Source organism: Urocitellus parryii, chromosome 2 (genome assembly GCF_045843805.1).
Source record: "Urocitellus parryii isolate mUroPar1 chromosome 2, mUroPar1.hap1, whole genome shotgun sequence".
Taxonomy (NCBI): Eukaryota; Metazoa; Chordata; class Mammalia; order Rodentia; family Sciuridae; genus Urocitellus; species Urocitellus parryii.
Genome location: NC_135532.1, coordinates 174,008,145 through 174,016,605, shown reverse-complemented (window position 1 = coordinate 174,016,605; position 8,461 = coordinate 174,008,145).

Sequence of the window (8,461 nt, the reverse complement as noted above, 5' to 3'; positions counted from 1 at the left end):
TGACCTCCAGAAAGAAACACACAAGCTTACCTTTGGCTCCCTGATAACCGTCTCATCTCCTCACCATCTAAAGGATTTTCTCACTTACAAGGGGGCTACAGTCACTTCCTCCTTCCAGGGTTCTATCCTTCCTTGTCTCTCCTTGAAAATCCCTCCATCTCTTTTCAGCCCTGCTCTCCATTAAACCCTGCCTCCCTCCTCCCATCTTCTCACTCACAAGATCCTGTCCACAAATGCCTGGAGGTATTAGAGACAATTTTATCCTGCCCTACCACCATTTCTGAGGGACCCCTGCCCTCTTCAGACCTCGTCTGGTTCTCAGATGGTAGCTCCTTTATATACGAAGGGGTTAATGTAGTGGGGTATGCTGTCGTTTCCCTCTCATCCATCATAGAGGCAAAACCAAACTCTCCCACCCAATACCACCAACCAACAAGCTGAACTCATAGCTGCCACAAGGGCATGTGAGCTAGCAGAGGGAAAAACCCTCTCCCTAGATAATATGTCTTCCATATCCTGATCTCCCACACAGCCATTTGGAAAGAAAGGAGGCTATTGACCACCAGAGGGACGGCAGTCATTAATCCCACACTTATTTCTGGCCTAATAGGAGTCTCCAGGCTGCCTTCCCAACTGGGAATAATCCATTGCAAGGCCCACCAAACTGACTCCTCCCTTACTACTATGGGGAATTCCAAGGCTGATCAAGCGGCTCCATCAGCCGCCCTACAGAGCTTTACCTCCTCTGCGCTACTGGGGATCGGCCCAAAGATTCCCAACAACTCTTCCAGTTTCTCCACTCTCTATTTCATTCTAGTCCACAGAGTCTCACTTCTTTCCTTCACTCCTTTTTCACCCTTTCCCCACATGATAAGACCCTCCTACAACAGATCACTTCCGCTTGTCTGATCTGCCTGAGAACCAATACCAATACTCCATTAAAACCTAAATCTTTTCCCTTCTCATCAGGCCCGCGGTGATACCCGGCTGCAGACTGATTTCACCAACATGCCCCAAGTAAAAAATAAGCCTTTCCCACTTCTAACAAGCAGGCCTCTACAGTAGTTGACTCACATAATTCCCCCGTTTCGGGATGCCCACTTCTATCCAATCAGACAATGGCCCAGAATTCACCTCGCAGGTAACTCAGGGACTGGCTCACATGCTATCACTCCCTTGGCATTTCCACTGCCCTTACCACCCCCAGGCTTCTGGAAAGGTTGAAAGGACCAATCAGTCCCTTAAAGAGACCCTCACCAAGCTCACCATGGAATTAAGCCTGGACTGGGTAAAGGTGCTCCCCTTGGCTTTATTGTGCATTAGAGCCTTGCCAAAAAAGCCTTCTAATCTCTCACCTTTTGAAGTCATGTATGGCCGTCCCCTTGTTCCTCCCAGACTGCCTACAGAACCCCTACCCATCTCCGAAACCTATGCCCTGCCCCTCCTCTTCCATCTAAGCTCTGAACTCTGGTGCTATCAAGACTGGCTCCTTCCTGACCCCAGACTCTCTCAAAACCTTACCTGGTCAACTTATTTACTATTGCCCACTGGGGGAAAAGTCCCCTCTAAAACCAAAATGGAAGGGCCCTGGCTCAGGTGATTATGTGCACACCCTCAGCGGCCAAACTCAAATTACCTAATAACCAACTTACCCCATGGATTCATATTTCCAGGCTTAAGCCCGGCACTCCTACACCTTCATCAGAAGAGCCAACGATTGTCACCTGTCATTAATTACTCTTGTCAATGCTCCCCCTCATTTCTGGACCCTCTTGGGTCCTCTCTTTGACCCATATTCAAGGCAAGTGACCCTAAGGGCCCCCTCCAGCCAGTCCCCCTTCTCTTCCTTACAGACCTCCTACTTGCTTGGATCTGGCTGGTAGTGGGACTGTTGTGTGTTGTCCTTCTGACAAACCACTTAGGTGTCCAGAGCATGGTGAACCCTGAATAAGTGTGATCATAAGAGAGCACTTTACCAGTTGCCTTTTGGGCCTAAGGAGGAACAGGGTGTTTTGTTTACCCTCCCAGTTTCGTAAGAATTTCAAGTATCAGTATTTAAAGTTGAGGTGTTTTACATAAAACCTGGAGAGAGCTGATTGCTCTCAAAGGGAAATATGGTAACAATGGGCCACCATCCTCCCTTGGCCGCATTTGAGAAAGGCAAAGAGAGAAGCAAGCTGGTACACCCAGTTAGGATAAAGTTTGAAGAGCAGCCTTAATAGAGAGGGGAGGGAGCTAGATTGGACTAGGAATAAAGAGTGGAATTGAGGGTGCTAGGTGTAGGACAGGCTGCTCTGCAGGTCATGCCAAACAAAGTTAGCTAGCTGCAGGATGACCTGGCTTCTCAAACCCTCAGTCTGGTTCTTTATCACCTGTTTGCTTCAAGCCCAAACACCCAAGCCCCACTCAAGGCTGAACACTTAACCCCCCTTGTGCCAACAAGACAGCTTGCAGACCCAGAGACCCCATTAGATTTGGGCTATAAAATCTCCCTGTGTCTGTTCCTTCCCTTTATCATAAAGTTCATTCAGACTCAGGTGGGTAAAAAATTTCTAATCAAGCTTTTACCAGCTTCTCCTCAGGAATTACCAACTCCTGGCTACTGATGATACCTCCAGTCGAGATCTATGCTGAATGGACTGATATCATCATGGATCTGTGGTGGCAAGGAACCTTCCTTGATACCAGTCTTCTCTGCCCTCCTGTGGGGACTCCTTACTTCCATCCTCTCTTTCTCCCACACCGCCCCATTTCAGCAGGAAGCAGCCAGAATGATTCTACGCCCACTCTCTTTTAATAACAAAGAGGGGGGGATGTTGGGAGTTGCCCTGGCTCCAAAGACTAACTTCCCCATCCCCCTAGAAGAGCCATCCAATGATGAGCCCTGCTGGCTCACATGATCCTGCTGTCCAATGGTGAGCCCTGCTGGCCCACATGTTCCTTACCCACCAATCAGACTAGCCCTGCTGGCTCACCTGATCCTTACCCACCAATCAGACTAGCCCTGCTGGCTCACCTAATCCTTACCCACCAATCAAAAGCATCCCATGCCAACTGTCAAACTGCCCCCGGCTCTATAAATATGCAGAGCTGTTCCTCAATAAATGAGTATTTTGTCTGATGGCAAGCCTTGATTGTTCTTTCAATTTGCTTTTGATTTTTATAGTTGTATAAAAGCTGGATACATAAGAAGTTAATTCCTAATGTTGAGTTTGGACGAATTTAAGCAACTTTATTCTAAAAAAACAAATTTAGTATAATAATAATTCTAGAAGTCTAATTTTTTTTTAAGAATTAAGTACTCAAGCTTGAATTCATAGGTCCTGAAAACCCTCTGGAGTGACCTTTAGCTTCTCCAGGTAAGACTAAGACTAGGTCAATGATTTTGCTGGGGAATATGGGAAAGTAGCAAAGTTAGAACCCATAGTTTGTAGGTAATGGGGAAATGGGGATATTCTGGTGGAGCACAGAGTATTTATATATATACTGGAGATTGAACCCAGGAGTGTTTAACCACTAAGCCACATCCCCAGCCCTTTTTATTTTCCTTTTGGAGATGGGGTCCCACTAAGTTGCTAAGGGCCGCACTTAAGTTGACAAGACCAGCTTTGAACTTATGATGCTTCTGCATCAGCCTCCCGAGCAACTGAGATTACAGGCATACATCATTGCACCCTGCTGATTTTAGTGTAAATCCTAAAGTAGCCAAGTAGGAAAATTAGTCACATTATCAGTAGGAGATATTGGAGTCAAGATGAAGCCCAGGTTTCTGGCCTCATTGACTGGGTGGATCCTGGTGGCCATAAATCCAGGAATGGAACACAGAAGGTAAGCAGGTTTAACTACTTAGACCCACTTATCTGCCCAGACTGGCCTCAACTAGCCATTCTGATGTTATTACCACCAGTTCTCCAAGTGTCACATAGCTGCTGAGATTAATCAGGACACATAGCTGCATGTGAGAAAACCCTTTTGGTAATGTGTTTGTTTCCAAAAAAGCATTGGGGAGACTAGGCACATACTTTTCTTTCTCTTTGTATCTGTTAATTCTCTTACTGTAAAATTTACTCCTTTTAAAATAATATACTCTAATTTTCTAACTGATGTTACTGTTCTTTATGATGCCTTATTCTTTTGGTTCTTAGAATTTTCAACATTTTTTCTTATTCTGTTTTTATTTTGGCTTTTTTCTTTTCTTTTCTTTCTTTCTTTTTTTTTTTAATCAGAGATAGAACCTATGTGCACTTAAACATGGAGCCACATCCCCAGCCCTTTTTATATTTTATTTTGAGTCAGGGTCTCACTGAATTGCTTAGGGCCTCACTGAGTTGCTGAGGCTGGCTTTGAACTCACAGTTCTTTTGCCTTAGCCTCCTGAGCTGCTGAGATTACAGTTGTGTGCCACCACATTTTTTATTTTTGATAATAAAAATAAAACTAGGGGCTGGGGATGTGGCTCAAGTGGTAGCGCGCTCGCCTGGCATGCGAGCGGCCCAGGTTCGATCCTCAGCACCACATACGAACAAAGATGTTGTGTCCACCGAAAACTAAAAAATAAATATTAAAATTCTTTCTCTCCTCCCTCTCTCTCTCTCTCTCTTTAAAAAAAAATAAAACTTAGGGTCTCACTAAGTTCTTAGGGCCTTCATAAATTACAGAGGCTGGTTTTGAACTCCCAGTCCTCCTGCCTCATTTTCCCAAGCTGCTGGGATTATAGGCATGTGCCACCATGCCCAGCCTAAATAGATTTATTTACAATTAATGTAATTTCATTTTCCAAAAGTCAAAACAAAAATTTTAAATGTTAGTTTCCAGGATCATAAAACCCTTGTTCATTTTTTTCAGAACATCACTAGCTGTATTATTCTACTATATATCTTGTCTATCTCCATCATTGGAGAAATCTTCAGAGGATGATATTCCCTGCAAAACTTAGGTCCTCTGAGACCAGTACTTTATCACCCTGGCCAAAATCAGATTTACCCTTGTTGATTTAAAAAATATCTAGCTGGACCAAAGGCCGAATACTTTCTCTAATATGTGGATGCTAATTCACAATAAGGTGGGGAGGGACACTGAAGAAGAATAGTGTTATCTTAGATTAGGTAGAGGGAAGTGATGGGAGAGGAGAAGTGGAGATGTGGGGATAGAAAATATAGTAGAATGAGACAGACATTATTACTTTATATATATATATGTATATATATATGATTGCATGACCAATATGATTCTGCAACATGTACACTCAGAAAAATGAGAAATTATATCCCATCTATGTATAATATATCAAAGTGCATAAATACATTCTACTGTCATGTATAATTAATTAAAACAAATTTAAAAGTTTAAGAAAAAAATTTAAAAATATGCTTAGAAAAATGCTTAATGGCATGGGAATTACTGATGTGTTCATAGTTGGGAAAACATGTTACAAAGAAAGACAAAAAGATTCTATGTTCTTTCTTTTTTTTTTAAAGAGAGAGAGTGAGAGAGAGAGAGAGAGAGAGAGAGAGAGAGAGAGAGAAAGAAAGAAAAGGAATTTTAATATTTATTTTTTAGTTTTCGGTGGACACAGCATCTTTGTTTGTATGTGGTGCTGAGGATCAAACCCGGGCCGCATGCATGCCAGCCGAGCGGGCTACCGCTTGAGCCACATCCCCAGCCCCTCTATGTTCTTTCAAATGATATGTGTTTAACAGAGGCTTGATGCAGGTGTTGAAAAGAAAATACAAGGAATTTTGTGGTTACTTGAAAATTTAAATTATTTTACTTAAAAAAAATACACACACACACACACACACACACACACACAAACATACACACCTAGCTGGGCATGGTGACACACGCCTGTGATCCCAGTGACTTAGGAGGCTGAAGCAGGAGAAAACAAGTTGGAGGCCAGTCTGGGCAACTTAGACCCTGCCTCAAAAAAAAAAAAAAGTAAATAAAAAGATATCAGACTATAGCTCAGTGGTAGAAGACCCCTAGCTTCAATCACAGTACCACAAAATTAGTATTAATAATAATAATACCTAAGATGGGTGTGTGCCAATAATCCTAACTACTCTGAGGCTGAGGCAGGAGGATTGTTTGAGCCCAGGATTTCAAGACCAGCCTAGACAACATAACAAGACCCCATCGAAAACCAAAAACAAACTAAATACCTTGATCCTATTCCTAAAACAAACAAACAAACAAAAACACTGGTTATTGCTTACAGAATCAGTTTAACATGTTACAGTATAGTGTGAGGATCATCCTTTGAGAATACTTAAAAATCTGAATGAAATCTTTTTTAAAAAATTGATTGACATACAGAAAGAAAGGAAGAAAGAAAGCCAGCTAGCCAGCCTGGCAAAGTGTGCAGAGCCTGGAATCCCAGCGGCTCTGGAGTCCAAAGCAGAAGGATCACAAATTCAAAGCTAGACTCAGCAACTTAAGTGAAGTTCTAAGCAACTTAGCAAGATCCTGTCTCTACATAAAATATTAAAAAGAATTGGGGTATGTGGCTCTGTGGTTAAGCATCCCTGGGCTCAATCCCAAGTTCCAAATAGAAAAAAAAAATTGTTCACACAGTGTTATACGTCTGCAATCCCAGATACTCAAGAGGCTGAGACACCAAAAAAGGAAAAAAAAAATGGATTTTAGGTGGATGTGGGGAAAGCTGAGACAGGATAATCACAAGTCCAAAGCCAGCCTCAGCAACTTAGAGAGACCCTGTTTCTAACTAAAATTTAAAGAGGCTGGGTGTCCCGTCTGGCAGGACACATCAACGTGGGTAGTGAACCTAGATGGGGAGGAATGAAGGGACAAGAGACACGAAAGGTGACAGCAAGACAAAAGTTCTGATCAAGCTGCAAACTTTTATTGTTCACACAGGGGTATTTATATGCTGGGGATGGGGAAGCTCTCTAATCAGCAATTGCTGGGTGGGTATTCATATGCTGGGGATGGGGAAGGTCTCCGCAATTGCTGGATGTGGGTGGTAAAACTGCCAGCTGCAAGATGTCTGAAGATCCTGATAACCGCAGGATGTTCCAGGGAGATAGGTAGCTGCAGGATGCCTTCCGGGCAGGATGTCTCCCAGGGGGTTGTCAGGCTAATCTTTGAAGGAAAATTTCCTTCTAGTCCCCTACAGCTGGGGATGTGGTTTACTGGTTAAGCACCTCTGAGTTCAATCCCTGATATCAAAAAAAAAAAAAAAAAAAAAAGAATGGATTTAGTGCTGGGTGCTGTGGTGTACACCTGCAGTCCCAGAGGGAAGCTGAGGCAGGAGAATCACTTGAACCCAGGAGGTTGAGGCCAGCTGGGGCAACATCACTAGATCCAGTCTCAAAAGGAAAAAAAAAAGTGTGCTGCAGAGCAGTCTTTGTAATAAATGGGATTGAATCAATTGTGTATCCACATGGACAAGATATGAACCTTAATCTCTTTCTTCACATTATCCAAAAATTATTTTCAAGTGTATTGTAGATATAAATGAGATAAAGCAATAAAACTTCTAAAAGGAAATAAAAATATGACCTTGGGGTAGGAAAGATTTCATACATAAGGCATCAAAATGAAAGCATTGATCAATTGGACAATAGTAAAATTAGAAACTTAAAAATACACACACACACACACACACACACACATCAAAACATCATTAAGATGGTGAAAAGGGACTGTATGGCTCAGTGGTACAGTGCTTGCCCTAGCACACGTGAGGCCCTGGGTTCGATCCTCAGAAACACACACACACACACACACACACACACACACTCACCACAGAGAAAAAATGGTGAAAACGAAGCCAGAGAATAAAAAAAAAAAGACCTGAATGATGTATGTAACTGATAAAGGACTCAAAATCAGAATAAATTAACTGATCAATCAATAACAATAGTTAAAAGTCAGAGAATTCACTAAAAAAAATGGGCAAAAGAGGCACTGGGAGTGTGATTCAGTGGTAGAGTATGTGCTTAACACATGAAAAAGGCCATGGGGTTCAATACCTAAAACCAAAAATATACAGATGCCTGAGTAAAAGATATGAATAAGCTAATAAATGTCCAAAGATCAATAAATATGAAAAGGTGATCAACTGCCGCAGTCCTGCCGGACAAAATAACTGGGAGGTGACAAGCAACTTGAAAATTGAAGCGGGAACTGCTTTATTGCGGAACAGCAGAGGTATATATACCTAACTGATTACACACAGCTTGACTCAATTAGTATCATCTAGATACAGCAGTCAGCCAATAAGGAGTCCCCACCATCTTAATGGCTCCATGGCATTGCCTCACAAACCACTCCTCCTGGCAAACTGCCAGGCACCATCTTGACTTGATTGCAGCCCCCAACAATCAACTTCATTGGAAACTAGGTGTGCAAATTAAAACACACCTACCAGAAAGGCTAACATTTTAAAAACTGACAATATCAGTATTTGTGAAACTGCAGAGGAACTAGAACTTCAT